This window comes from Ochlerotatus camptorhynchus, unplaced genomic scaffold, assembly GCF_037179485.1.
Source record: "Ochlerotatus camptorhynchus isolate MF236.1 unplaced genomic scaffold, CSIRO-AGI_Acam_v1.1 ptg000510l, whole genome shotgun sequence".
Lineage (NCBI taxonomy): Eukaryota > Metazoa > Arthropoda > Insecta > Diptera > Culicidae > Ochlerotatus > Ochlerotatus camptorhynchus.
Genome location: NW_027040994.1, coordinates 731,352 through 747,037, shown reverse-complemented (window position 1 = coordinate 747,037; position 15,686 = coordinate 731,352). Strand labels below are relative to the sequence as shown.

Sequence of the window (15,686 nt, the reverse complement as noted above, 5' to 3'; positions counted from 1 at the left end):
AAATAAATAAATAAATAAATAAATAAATAAATAAATAAATAAATAAATAAATAAATAAATAAATAAATAAATAAATAAATAAATAAATAAATAAATAAATAAATAAATAAATAAATAAATAAAAAACCAAGAGCACTTTCAGGAAGGGGAGAATTTGTTGTATTGTTAGTTTGCGTGGGCGTATTCGGTTCGCGCGAAGGAGCTTAACAAGTTTTGTGTACAAAAGTTGATAGGCCCGTTCCAAATGTTACGCGAGTATTATTCTTTTGTTAGCAAACAAGGCCCCGCTGTTGTGTCACTTTTTGTCGAGTGAGTGCAATGAGGTACAGAAAGAGGTTAGGCAGATCGTGAAATATGGTTGTATTGGTAATCCAAAAAATCAACGTAAACGCAAGTAGTGACGTCACTAATTGCTTGTTTTACTCACACAACTTAACCGATTGCTTCACCTCAGTAATCCAGCTCATTGGAGTGAGTGAACTCAAATACATCCGTGCACTCATCTATGACAGCACCCAGAGTGTAGGGGTGTGTCAAAATGAACATACGCAACCACATGTCGGATTTCCGAATGAAAGCACTCTTATTTTGTATTACGTCATTTAACACATTTTCAATATTTTTTCTCTTCCAAAAGCAAGAGAGTTTAATGAAATGCGAACTGAATGTGTGCATTCAAATTTATTATAACTAAAAATCAGTGACACTCTATCCTAGGAGAGTGATATTTTGATAAATTAGTTATAGGGCGACCTACACGTAATCGTAAATTCTAGATATACCTCAGAGCTCAAAACAAACTAATATTAAAAAGCCAATTAGTTTGTAAAATAGAGTAAATTAATGTAAGTATGAGTGAGGAAGATTCTGAATGCATTTGTATGAATGGATGAACATGAATGAGGTAGTATGGTAGGAGTTTTGTTTTCCAAGGCGATTCTTGTGACAGTAGATATTGAAAAAGACGAAGAAGGCAGTTTGGTCTCTAAAGTAATCATTTAAAATCATCCCAAAAGGTTGAGGTGATACTTAATGGTTTGTAAATGAACTCAACAACTGAGATGGTGGCTAAAATCGCGTTTTTTTTTTCTGACGCACTACAAAACAATCTCGACACTGACATTGTGATTATCATAGCAATGAATTGTTCGGTGATCCATCTCGATTTTGACTGAAAAAAAAACTTCATTTTTTACCCCGACTCCGGTAAGATTGTGACCGATGACTTTCAAGTCACAATAAGTTATTTGATGGAAAGGCCAGTTGGAGGTGTGTTCACTGTAAAATTGTAAATATTTATGTTTTGTGGCCTCTATAATTTCTCTGGTGCTTGAATGTCAAATAAATGTCTTCAGTGTTTGAGTGACGTCCTTAAATCGTCTAACTAAGGGGATCTACGAAACAGAAACGAGGGTTTGAAAATCTTTCAAAAACGGGTAAATTTATTATGGACAGCCCTTATGCTACCAATCATCTAAAAATTGGATACTTTGACTGGTGTATTAAAAAATATCGGAGACTTATTTTGAAACTAGAAGCCACTATCTTTTGTTTGAAAATGGCACCCGGCAATGCTTTTTGGCTTTCAATTGTCATTCTCTCTCCAAAAATATTCATATTGAGCATCGATCCGACGCTCAGTCGGTAAAGGCGCAGCTACAAAGCAAGACCATGCTGGAGGTGGCTGGGTTCAATTCCTGGTCCGGTCTAGGAATTTTTCGGGTTGGAAAATTTCTCGACTTCCTTGGGCATAGAAGCGTGATTGGACTTGCCACACAATTATACCAATGCAAAAATGGTACAGGCATCGAAAGCTCTCAATTAATAACTGTGGAAGTGCATCTAGAACACTAAGTTGAGATCACGCTATAAGCTAATATGCGATATGCAATGAGCTTGAAATGCGAAGAAGAAGGAGAAGAAGAAGAAGAAGAAGAAGAAGAATCGATCCGACGTGACGTTCTGGAGATTTTTTTCTAAAAATGTTTGCACAATTGTTTGAACTGAGCAATCATTCACATTTGTGGAATTTTTTTACCATTTTGAATCCTGCAAATTTTTCTAAATTAGCGTATTTGATATTATTCAGGAAAATGCTGACGTTTTGTAGGAAAAAAAAGTCTAAGTTAAGCAAACCATAAATATACACGTTAAGACAAATTGGCAAAAAAGTGTTAGAAACATAAATAAAAAATTTTTTCCTTGATTTGTTTTGCGTCGATCTTGTTTTCCGTGCTGAGCACCAATGCTACCGATGCCAGGAAGGCAGCTCCCACACCTGGACCCTACCTATCGACCCATCAACTCATGAACCGGGGACCAACGGCTTTACTTCCCTTCCGAAGGAAGGCGTGATTAGAGATGTTATGCCTCAGAACATCCCGGCGGCGCCGACTGGGATTGAACCCAGGCCTGCTGGGGTGAGAGGTAATCACGCTTACCACTACACCACCGGCGCCGCTGAAAAACATAAATAATAAAAACTATAAATTTTCAATAGGCTTAATGCCCCTAATGTTGGCCTAAGAGGCCCATACATAAACTTCGAAGGAAAGCATTTTTTGATAATTTTTCATCAGCAACAAAAAATATTAACTTTCATATTGTCCAGATGACGTATTGTTCCAAGAAAAAACTACAAGGGACAGCCCTATGGGGTTGTCCGCAATGGTGACGTAGGACTACGTAGTCTTATATGATGAATCGTATTTGTTAACTGCAGCAGGAGCTTGTGTTTTGTGGAGGAATAGGAATTTGAGCGGGGTTCTCTCTGTTTATACTCTTTAGGATGAAGCGCTTGGCATAGACGGCCTACAGCGACTCACGAAGAGCTACTGATTCCGATCAATAGCTGTGCGGCTTCTTCCACCTTCTATGGATGATAATGTAGGCTGCAGCTCGCTGCTTGCAGGCAGCCTTTCGTTGTGAACTGGAGAACACTGCCACTCCCCACGCGGTGATTGAATAAACACCGTTTGGTGAGACCGGAAGGAATTCAACTTTGAAATCTGTGTTAGGGAAATCGATTTTCGTAGGCAATCGGTGATTATTTCAATTATCATAACAACAGTTGTACATTCGTTCAATTTTCAATATTGTAATTTTGAAAAATAATGAAGTTTTAACTTTAACAAATGCATAGGAATATTTCTGATCGATTGGTGATAAAATTATTGAAACTGGTCCAGGGGCAGCTGAGTTATTAACGTTCAAAATCTTTCATAATTTTGTTACATGTTCCATTGTCGGTTTTCACAAAGTGTACCCCCATATAGAAATCACAGACGTAGTCCTACGTTAAAAATAAAAACAGGAGATTTTTATCGATGGGCCCAATCTTTAGATCCATAAACCAAAATTTGAACTATATCTGTTATTATTTTTGTTTTTCATATTTTCATTCAAAATCAAGGTATCTTTTCTGACCACTCACTGATGTAAAAACCATCTTAAGCAATAAATGATGTCGGAATTCTAGTTTCCACTCCTTTAAAGCAACGAATATGTTTGCAAAAAGCATACTAGATTGTTGTGGTTTTAGCCGCAGTGGATTTGGACTTGGAACATACATGACAATTGGATCACTCTTAGTGGGCATATAACATAGATTAAATGATGTTGAGTTTAAATTGTTCCATGAGGGATTATTTTCAGTTCAAGAGTCTGATATACGTAAAATGATGCGAAATGAATCATATTGTTAATGTCTGTTAGACTATTTCGAATCAATTGAACGTTCTTCACAGCTCTGCCCACTGCACCAACTTTATCCCATCCAATTGAATAATATTTTAATAGCACCTTCCTTCATATTACTCGTTATTGATTTGTTAATGTGACGGCACAAATTAGTCATATTATTTTAAACGTCCTGCAGTGTATCCGTTTCCTGCAGACCCCGTTTGTATGGCCACCACAGATATTCACGTGCGACTATATACAAACACGGCTTCTCACCTTTTTTTTATCGTAGGTCAGAGCAGCGCAACAAAAAAAAAGAGATGAAAAACGGAAAACACTCTCGAGTAACCTTGCGTTTAAATAATTATCTGCATTGCATCACATAGAAAGGAAAACTTTTCCATTAGCCTCGTTCTCTCACTCCGGACACAACACTCTAGTGGAGTCCTTTACTTTACTCCCAACAAAAACATTACGCCATGCTCTCGGCTTTTCTTGTGAAGCGCTCTCGGCCTGTCTTCCTCTCAATCGTGCCATATCACCCACCTCCCTCCCTCGTCCCCGTCTACGCCGTCTACCACCCACTACGTCACACCTTCAGTGCCGCACAAGGCAGGAAGGCCGGGCTCCTCATCACGATCCTTATCCCCCAGTGCGAATACCACGTTGTGTACATGCAAAAGTAAGGCCATGATACGGAAAACTCCCTAAAGCAATAAACGATGTTTCGTGCGACGATTTCACACAACATTTAAGTATGTAAATATAATCAATCTGAAGGCAACGTGAAAACAGAGAGCGCCTGATGGAAAAGCTTTTTCCCACGGTCTGTACGGTAGAGGCACGGTCGGTCGCACGTAGCGGAATGCGTGCAGCGTCGTCGCCGATGTTGGCTTGTGTACCGTATTATGTACCGCTTCTGCTAACAACACGTCGAACGAATGGAAACTCAGTCCTTCGTTCTAATAAATCGTTCAATACGGTGCCACCTGACTTTTTTCACGCCACCCAACATCAACGAGTTTGTGTGTACGATTCCGGAATAATTGCTGCGGCAGCAAAACGGCGACAACGATGACGACGGTTGATTTGGTAAATCCGATTGGAAGAGCTGTAATAAATTGCCATTAAGATTGATTATTGGACCTGGAATTTGGAGTGAATGTGAGATAAAGGCAATGCGCATGGTAATGGTGGTAGATGGTAAGTTTAATGGGCGGGTAACTCGTAATTACACTGGTTAAAAAATTATGTACATTTCTACAAGTGAACACGATTTGGCGCAAAATTTCACGATAATTCATGTAAATTTAAGCGCAATATCGCATTAATAAGCCATGTTGCATTCATGCTTGAAAACGATGTCGTTGTCTAAAGTCAAAATTAAACGAGGAGAGATCTTACGTCATAGGTTAAAACTCGGATTTTGTTTCTGCATGATGTGTACGTCTTGTAGACACACTAGTCTCCCTTAGCTCAGTTAGTAAAAGTGAAGCTAAAAAGCAACACCATACATACACAGCAAAAAAATAATTTTGATATCACGTCAAAGTGGATGCACTACAATCATGTCGAAAATATGGTGTAATATTACTTGCTAAAAAGGACAAAATTATCATTAATACAATGCATGAACTGACATTACGCTGCTTTTAACTGCATTTGTTTATTTATGTGGTCATAAAAATTACATGAAATTTTCGACATGATTGTAGTGCATCCACTTTGATGTGATATCAAAATTATTTTTTTGCTGTGTACTAATTTGCATATGTGAATGTTACTCTATTGTGCAGCCTCGCTAATTAATTTTGCATGATTTTGCATCTGTTACTCTGGATACACGGAGCTAAATTTGATTCCTCTTGAATATAATGACAGATCTGGTAAGTAAAAGGTGAATTCCGTGGTGTACCGTAAACCGGAGGTAAATTGATGAAGTTGTTTAGAAAAACTTGTTTTTTTTTTGTTTGTAGCTTATTTGTTATTTGATTTTTTTTAAACCAGTACTAGTGCACAGGTAACAATTCCTAATTGAAAGTTGTATCCAGTGCTGTATTCGTAAGATTGAAGCTAAGTAGTCGCACTTAATATTGACCTGTGCCCTTAAAATATAAATCTCCCTAAAATTACGATGTGCCCTCCCCTTGAAGTCTTAAAAAAAGACGTCTTTACAAATAGTGTATTATCTGTTTGATATGGTATGTTACAAAACATTTGTACTTTTTCTCTGCTGTACGATGAGCAGCACCGTACTCTACAATTGGCGTAGGTGGCATTTGCCACACAACAAAACCTGAGGGTTGGAAAGTCGCTCTTATTGCCTTGAATATCTACAAAGTCCCCTTATCCTTAATTCTTGAAATTATTCTTAATTCCTAAAAGTTCCGTCAACATTTTCCAAGCACCATCATGTTTTTTTTTCTTCTTATTTATCTCATAACATACTTGTCTTTCTCCAAATTCCAGGAAAAACATTGAAACATTTCTAGAAATTTCGCAAAAATCTAGGTCAAAACAAAGTTTCCAAAACTACCGGTAAGGCACCAAATCAAATCCTAAAGATTTAAGAGGTATGCTGAAATTTAATAAACCTGAGCTGAGTTTTTATTAATATCCCAGAACTGCTACCAAAAGCACTGAACTTCCTCAATTTTCTATATTCAATTAGTGTCGGTAAGAGTCATTAAGACCTACTTAGAATCAGTGCTGATAATTGTCATTGTCATTGACAAACTTTTGCGCGATATTGTCAAAATTGTTTTTTTTACATAGTCACTGATAGCTTTGATCCTCAAAAAAAAAAACTTTTGTCAAAATCTCATTCATTTTTCCGTCAATGGTAAAGATTCACCTTGTAGCCAAAAGTGTAATTTCGTGTATTCTGAGTCACATTATTGAATATCGTGTATTGTCGAGATTGTGAAGCACTGCTAAGAATAGCACTACAGAACACCTGTTCCGATGGTAGAAGTCTATCACACAAGTGACCACTAATTCACGGTATCATATGGCTTTTATCCTACCGTGCCTTGAATGAATTGTTAAGGGGTCAGAAATCAATCGCTAACGGAGCCTGTCGAGTACCAGGGCGCCCTCCACAGTATGGAACCCTTACTGCACTAACCGAAGCAATGACGCAGCGGACTTTTGCTTCGGTGATGCACTCGGTCTTAAGTCTTAAGTACGAGGCTAAACAAGGGTGGGATTATAGATATGATGATACTTGAATGAAAAAAAAATGTACCTATATGGATTAGTTTTCTGCGTTTTACTCCCCTAGCAACACACTTCCGTCATAAAAAGTTGCGGTAACTTAATTGTGACCGGAATAAGTCACATAGGAGTTGCTACAACCACTTTGCGACAAGTGTGCTGCTAGGGTCAGCTCTGTGGTTCACCCTTAGCAATTTAGAAATCATTACCAATTTGGTGTCTACTTTGCTGTTCAATTTATGCTGGAGGTGATGGATTTGTGATATCTTGAGTAGTTATGAATTATGACTACTGTTAAGATAACACAAATCAATCCCCAGCATAAAAGAACAGCAACGATATATCTATGTAAATTAATGCAAAATAGCACATCCCATGTGACTCTTGTACAAGAACCTTACTTTTGTAAAGCAAACTTTTATCTAGCAAAATTCGTGAACCCAACCTTTGCTACTTTTAACAAAAGTGGAATGACGATTCCACGCCTCGCAAAGCTTTGAAACAACAACCAGAGATGTTTGTGCTGTTACAATTGATGTTACCGTTGAAAACCTTAATAGGCAATACGCTTACTGTTCAGTTTATTTGCCAAATAATGATACGGATGACTTTTAAAAGGTTTTTTTTTTCCTCTGTTCGGGACCTAACACCACTTGGACCAGTAATATGATCTATTGTAGTGTATCCCGTGTCCTTAGTTTAATGCATGCCATATGACTCCATCACTAAGTATTCGATTTTGTTAACAGTTCTCATTCTTGCATTTATCGCAAGGATCCGACTCTAATGTAAGTAGTAAAATTTACGTTTATTTTCTGGGTTTTATGTTTCAACATTTGATTTAACATTTCAATTGGTTAGCCTTTGGCTCTTCATCTTTGTTCTAGTTAATTGGTTATTCTAATGTGATGATTGCGTTTAGCGCTAATTTACAGGATACCCTTTGTGGGATTGTTTTGGTTTGAATTTAAAAAAAATTGATAACCTACCTACTTGAGCACCTAACTACTTAAACTAGGTTGCCAAATCACGAATGATCTGGTGGTTTGATCGCAGACAGGCGACTCTGAACCTTTCCAGCGTGGAAGTCTTTCGCTCCTCGAGTGTTTGAAGACCGGCCAGGTGGTGAATCTCAGAATTACGAGTTCGCGGTGGACTGTTAAGGATCATTCTGAGGATCTTGTTTTGGATCCTCTGAAGCTTTAAGTGGTGGCACTTAGCACAACTCTCCCAGATTGGCATACCATACTCAATAGCCGGCAGAATGATTTGCTTGTGGACAGCAAGCTTGTTTTTGAGGGACAGGGTGGACTTCCTGTTGATCAGAGGGTAGAGCGACCTGATCAAGATGTTACACTTGGTGGATGTCTTGTCCACATGGGATCGGAATAGCAATTTGCTATAGAGGGTGAGACCAAGGTAGACTACTTCACTCGACCATTCAATGGGAGTGCTATCAAGATGGATCTTGACGTTAGCAGGCGGAACAAGCCGAGGTGAATACGAATGTGGAAACAGAATGGTTTGTGTTTTAGCTGCATTGATACAAATCTTCCAGCTCTTAAAATAGTCGGACAAAACATCCAGGCCTGATTGTAGTTTACTCGCCAGAGCACGGATCACTCGACCCTTATAGATGATGGAGGTGTCATCTGCGAACATTGACAGGATACCACCACCCGGCAGGGGAGGAACGTCTGACGTGAAAATGTTGAATAGGATAGGCCCAAGCAGGCTACCCTGAGGGACCCCTGCATCAACGTTGAACGTATCAGAGGAGACATTGTTCAAGTAGACCTGGAATGATCTGCCCGACAAGTAGTTTTTGATGATCTTCACGAGGTAGATCGGAAAGTTGTATCGATGCAGCTTGTACACTAGACCATCATGCCAGACATTGTCGAACGCCTTCTCGACGTCCAACAATGCCATGGCAGATGTATTGGAAACGGACTTGTTCCGCTTGATGATGTTAGTAACCCGTGCGAGTTGGTGGATGGTAGAGTGGCCTTTCCTAAACCCGAATTGCTCTTTGAGAAAGATGTTATTATCATTTGAAAACACCAGCAGACGGCTGAGTATCAATTTTTCGAATAGCTTCGAGATGGAGGACAAGAGGCTGATGGGGCGATAGCTTTTGGCACTGGTAGGGTCTTTGCCAGGTTTGTGAATTGGAATAACTTTGGCTAACTTCCAGCATGCAGGGAAGTAGCCAAGCATTAAACACTTGTTGAAGACCACTGCAAGGTGCTTGAAGAAGTCAACACTCAAGTTTTTCAGCTCGAGGTTGACCACTCCATCGACACCAGCGGCCTTCATGTTCTTTGTTGATTTAATCGCTGCTATTACCTCATCAGCCGATATTCTACTTTCATCAGGGACAACTACGGGGGTGGCAGCGACACTAGCCATTGCCTGTGATACTGCAGGCTCGTGGGGACTCACCATGGCGTGGCCAAGGTTATGTGAATTTACAAAGTGTTGTCCAAGAGCATTGGCCTTTTCAAATGGGGTTATTAGTAAAGATGGGTCCGAATTTTGGTTAGGAGAGGAAAGGGGAGGAATGGGCCTCGGCTTATTTTTCAAAATCTTTGCCATTTTCCAGAATGGCTTAGCACAATCTGGGAGAGAGCGAATCTTGTTTGCAAAATCGATATTTCTGAGATCCACCATCCTGGCTTGGATGATTTTGTTCAAACGGTTGCAATTGGTCTTCAGGTTAGGCAGCCCAGTACGCTGGTACTGCCTACGAATCGTGTTGCGGAGTCTAATGAGGTCTTTAGTAGGCCTGTCAAGGTTCAGAGTATTACTCACCTGTCTGGATACTGGCACATGTAGCTCCCTGGCCCGGGAAATTGCTTGATCGATGGAGCGCAGACACCGGTCAACATCTTCGGACGATTCCGGTTGGACATCGTAGTCTACAGCGGTGTCGACGCAATGTTGGAACTGACCCCAGTCAACACGATGATAGTTGCGCCGGAAAGCTTCAAATCGATTTACGGAGGATCCCACCTCAGTCACCACCGGGTAGTGGTCCGAGCTGAGTTCCTGATAGGTGATAGGTTGAGCGATGTTGTTGCCCATGTTGCTGATGAAGATATCGATGGTAGCGTGAATACCGGACCGACTCAACCGGGTGGGAGTTTCCGGACTCAAGATGTTGTACTGCGCTTCCTGCAGGTCGTTGTTCAGGATGGTGCCGTTTTGATTGCGCCGATTGTTGCCCCAAGCTTGATGTTTGGCGTTCAGGTCGCCAGCGATGATAAAGTTTTCCCGTCGTCGTGTTAGCTTGATAATATCTCGTCGCAGATCTGCTGCCGATCCGTCCCTGATGTTGACTTGTTTGGGGCAGTAAGCCGCGACGATGGTGATGGGGCCGATAGGAGTAGAAACTTCCACCCCTACGGCTTCGATGATCTTCAGCTGAAAGCTGGGCATCAGTCGACAGCAGATGTTTCTCCTTATTGCAATAGCCACTCCTCCTCCTCCAGAGTTGGTTCGATCTAGCCTCACGAGCCGGAAATCGGGAAGGTAGACGTTTGTTTCAGGCTTCAGGTGGGTTTCAGTTATGATGGCAATGTCGATGTTTCGTTCATTGAGAAACTCAACAAACTCGATGTTTTTGCTCTTCAAGGAGCAAGCGTTCCAATTTACGATCTTGATGGCTTCACGGTCCATACTTAGTGACAAGGGACAGGGCAGCATGTAGCTGTTCAGATCGAGTCTTGCAGGTGCGCAAGATGATGATGACCTCGGCCACGAGCGTCACAAGTTCCTCCGAGGTGAACGGAGAATCGTCGACAGGCTCACCTGAGACAACACCAGCGTATGATAAACCAGGGGCGGTGGAGGGACCTGGCATTGGCTGGGCAGCAGCAGCAGCGAGACGATGCTGGACTGTTCGATTGTTAGGAATACTCACATGCTTGACTTGTTGGTTGTTGAGCGGAAGTGGTTCTAAGTTCGGAACATGTCGACGGGGTTGGAGAGCTGGGTACTGGACTTCCGTGCGTGCAGGAGGCGAACGATGATTACGGAGGCGATTACCGGGCTGATTATTGATCGTAGCCTTCCGACGGATATTGATGAACTCCACTCGCTTGGGACATCCGCGATTGGAGGCTTGGTGGTTACCACCGCAGTTGACACACGTTGGCTCGATGTCATCATCTTGCTCACAGGACGCAGTCGAGTGAGTTCCAGCACACTTGCCGCAGATAGTCTTCATATGGCAGTTTTTGGTGCCATGGCCGTAGGAGAGGCAGTTCATACACTGCGTAACATCACGATGTTGGGATTTGTAATGTTCCCAACTGATGATGACCTGAAACAGGTCCCGGATTTTGGATCTCAGAGCCGCTAGACTGGTGGATCCCTTCGTGAAGTGCACCAGGAACAACTGGTCACGGAAGCTGGTGTTGTGGTTGGAACGCCGGTTTATTGGGAACACCGCCTCAGGTTTGAGCCCAAGCCGCTCCAGCTCGGACTTAACCACAGCCGCCTCGAACGACGGTAATCCACGCAATACCAGCTTCAGTGGCTTGCTCGATGGCAGATCGTGCGTGAAGAAGTCAACGTTGTTTTCCTTTAGGAAACATCCTGTTTGATTGTACTCCTCCAGGCTGGAGCACATGATTTTGGTGCCGATGCTGCAAAGCTTGAAGCGAGGCAGCAGCTTGTGTTTTGCCAGTTCGGCACGCAGCTTGGCAACATCCTTCTCCGGCGTGAAAAGCGGGGGAATCCGCTCTCTTGCAGCGATGGGAACGACGTCACCATCGTCATTTTCTTCGGGGAGCACCGCAAACTGGTTGGCTTGCAGTACCCGTTTTCCGGCGTCATCCTGCGACGCGCTGTGCTGGATTACCACCTTCTTTGAAGGGCCCGCTGCTGAATCATTGGTACGTTTACGCACCATTTGTTTCGTGTTGGCAAGTTGTAGTAAACTTGCCAGAACGCGCGAAGGTGGCGACGCTTCCACGGCGCAACGCGACAGCACAAACCGAATCGAAGCGAGAACTCGAGCGAAAAAGAAAACGAACTGAACAGCTCAACAGTCGAGCAAAGAGTGACAGCCATCCGACTCTAATTGAAAGGTCCCGCTATTTATACCCTTCGGAGTGTTGGAACACCCTCCGCGCCCCTTTGTCAGTCAAAATTGGATTCCTTAGCAACAAAATTAAACAATGACACCGATAATGACTATGTAAACTAGGGAACAACGAATAGAAGATTAGGAATCACATAGGTAGATGAAGACTAACTAACTCATTTCATCCTCGGTGGACAAACCAAGCACGATGTGTTTTGTAGTAGAAAAACTTCAACATAAAAAATTCGGCAAGTCTGATATTTGCACACATGTAAGAATAGTTTTTTTTTACCTGCGGCGCCGGTGGTGTAGTGGAAACCGTGATAATCTCTCACCCCAAAAGGCCTGGGTTCAATCCCAGTCGGCGCCGCCGGGATGTTCTGAGGCATAACATCTCTGATCACGCCTTCCTTCGGATGGGAAGTAAAGCCGTTTGTCCCCGGTTCATGAGTTGATGGGTCGATAGGTAGGGTCCAGGTGTGGGAGCTGCCTCCCTGGCGTCGGTAGCATTGGAAAACAAATCAAGGAAAAAAAGGTTTTTACCTATCATTTGCGACCTCGATTGAAATAATCGGTCTAGAGCAACTTTCTTTAAGTTTTTTAGCATCTAAACTATGGTTTTATAATGGTAGCTTTTGAATATCCAAGACATTGGTAGTAAGAGCCCTCATCCCCCTTTTTGATTAAAAAAGGGAAAGCAGAGCGGTGGAAACATGTAAAATAGAAGAGTTGGGAAGCCGAGGTAAGTAGAGAAGTCGGAGTATAAGTAGGCTTTTCGATTAAATATAATTAAAAGAATGTATTCAAGTAACAATATTACGCTTATGATTATTTGCAGTTAAAGGTGTATTTAAATATCAAATTTATATACATTTTTTTTGCTTTATTAGAGAGATTTTCAGCCTTGGGAAATATCAAATATCAAATATAGATTAATCATATGTTGTTCGGATATACTATATTTTTTACAAATGAGCACTGTTGTATAAAATCACAGAACGCAGCAAATGATCATCGTAATGTTCTGACGTCTCTGGAACTTTCATCTTCTGCCATGTTAGTCCAAAATCAAAATGAACAGTTTCGCACGCCTGTTCACTATATAGCCCCAACCATGATCCTACACACTAATAACTAATGTTACACGTGACGGAATTCATCTTTGACATTAAATATGAGACGTAAACAAACAAGTCAAGTAATATTAAGTGCTCCGAGACTGAAAAGTTTTTTGATTGAGCTATATATCGCATTTGTTACGACTCAAATTTATGTCAAAATTGACGCTCGTATATGTCACTCTCAGAGCACCTAAATTTACATAATTTTTTCTAAGTGTGTACAAAGTTGCAGAACTCTGGAACATGGAAGCGTAAGATATGGAACTTGGAGTTATTTAGTAGTCCTGCCTGAATCCTAGACCTTCCGACCGATTATTTTCAATGAGGTCACAAATGATACCCAAGTAGCATTTCTTGTTTTATTGCACTCTATTAGTGGTTTTTGAGATCAATTTTATAAAACCGTCAATAAAATTAATAGCTTCAGCACAACCTTTTGATAACCGCTATAAGATCGTCTTCCAGCTTAGTGGACCACTCTTGATAAGGTTTATAAAGCATGTTTGAGAATCACAATAAAGCTGTCTTAAAACCTTTTGTAAGAAAGCCCCATACTCTACAAAAGGTTCTCATAGCCTCTATAAGAGTAATATTGTATCCAAGCAGTTTTATTACGCTTTGGTGAAAATCAGTTCTAAATCCAATTTAATTTTTATTGCATCAAAGCATCCGCCATAAATTAGCTTGTTGTTGTTCTGCTCTGCTGAACCTTTTTTTTCATATGGTAATCTTTAGCTGTAAAAATATGTTTGAGTGTTGGTGTCAGGATCACCATACAATCAATTTTGTTTCATGGCGACATTAGTGAAAATCTTAAAGAAAATATATGACTGATGGGATTTTCATAATGACAATATGGCGACAGAGGACAGCAGACAAGAAAAACACCAAGCGCAATTTCTTAAAATGTATAATGCTTACTTTTTTTTGCTTTATTAGAGAGATTTTCCCTAATGCTTACATTGGATGGCAGCAGCATACAGAAAAGCATAATGCATGATTTTATTTCGAGCACTATTTTCTTTTTACAAGAGCAATTCATTTTTTTTATTTGAGAGTAAACGTATATTCCTAATCTACGGGTGCAACCGATGAATTTTACAAACATTTGGGAAAAGTTTTGAATGGTACATTAAACTTTATGAAAAGTTATGCGTGATTTCAACTTTTTTGTCCTAGAACTGTCACCATTCTATGTATTTCGACCATGATTCGACAGTGTCACCCCATGAAAAAAAGGAAAGAAAAGGAAAAAAAAATTTCAATGCTTATTTGTTGAATTGTTGTGACCATCCACGACTGTAAATCTGATAAGAGACGCATGTTGGCATAGGTATCATCCTCCGACTCCCTCTTCATGAGTCATTTTTGGTGTAGCAATGTGTCCATTCAAAGTGAAGAATGGTGAGGAGGCACACTCTTTACAGCTTCCTTTGTGACATCCGCAGAAAATGCGGCATTTTTTTTTCTTTGTTGGAGTTATTCACGAAGGTTTGCGGCTGACTGTAGCAAATAAACGGGCTCATGATAAAAAATTTGTTAATTTTCTTTGCGCTCCGCTTGGAAGTACCGGAAAGTTTTGATTCTTTCTATGTTGTAAAAATAAACCGCCCATTTACACTTCTGACAAGTTGCAACTGAATGCTTGTAATTGTTTTTTAAATAACTGTTTCATGGCCAGCTAGTTTTATTGCGCTTACTTATAAAGCAATAAAAGGATTTATTTTTGGGTTTTATAAAGGCAATTTATATTGCTTTTTTTATACTTCAAGGCAATCCTAAAACCTTCCATAAGTGAAAATAGTATAAGCATCAGTTGATTTTTTTATTTGCTTTATAGGGGTTTTGTAGATAGCTATGAGAATGTTCCATGACTTGCATTGTATATATGCGCCGCTGTGTACATGTGTGCTCTTGAAGGAGAACAAATATTGACAAAGTTTGTTTTCCCAAATGCATTACGCCTAGAAAATCATCTCGTGATGGTTTTATACGAAAATATACATTCAGGAAAAACTTACTTGTACGCTGCAAACCATTGTAATAACTGCCATTACATTTATTTTATGGCACATATGTAGAGGATGTAATATATCCGACCTTACATTGGATGTAAGAGAGATTTATGTTGCGTGTACAAGTATCAAAAAGCGCTCGATTTAATGTATCGTTCTTCTAGCTTAATGGGACGGTGCAATAATGTCTGGCGAAAACACTGCATGTTTTTGTGTATTTGCCGTTTATTCATGTAATGTGATATAGATAATGCTGAAACAGAATCAGTGATTGTTAAATTTCAATAAACATCTAGCATGTGATCAGTATTACTAGGTAAATAACGTTTGCTTATGCAAATTTGGTCTGACAACTCAAGGTTGAAGAAGGGTTTTCAGACAAACAGAATTGATGATCAAAATATTATTTTTAGGAATTTTGGATAAATATTATGCTTCCCACAGATCATTTCTAAATATTTGAGATACTACTGAAATTGTCTATAATTTATAATATAGTGTCTGGCACCATTGTTGTACCAATTTAATTGCATTACATAATCTTGTGAATAACATTAAGTC

General features: G+C 40.3%; 2 protein-coding genes across 5 annotated transcripts in view; one reads left to right on the top strand and one right to left on the bottom strand.

The window, feature by feature from the left end:
- LOC135712884 (uncharacterized) overlaps window positions 1-12,870 on the bottom strand; it is an 81,557-nt gene extending 68,687 nt beyond the window's left edge. The window contains exon 1 of the mRNA XM_065235971.1: window positions 12,865-12,870. The gene's annotated coding sequence lies outside the window, so the exon portion shown is untranslated. The remainder of the gene's footprint in view (window positions 1-12,864) is intronic.
- Window positions 1-15,686, top strand: part of LOC135712869 (acetylcholinesterase) — a 273,865-nt gene that overhangs the window by 202,505 nt on the left and 55,674 nt on the right. The window lies entirely within an intron of this gene.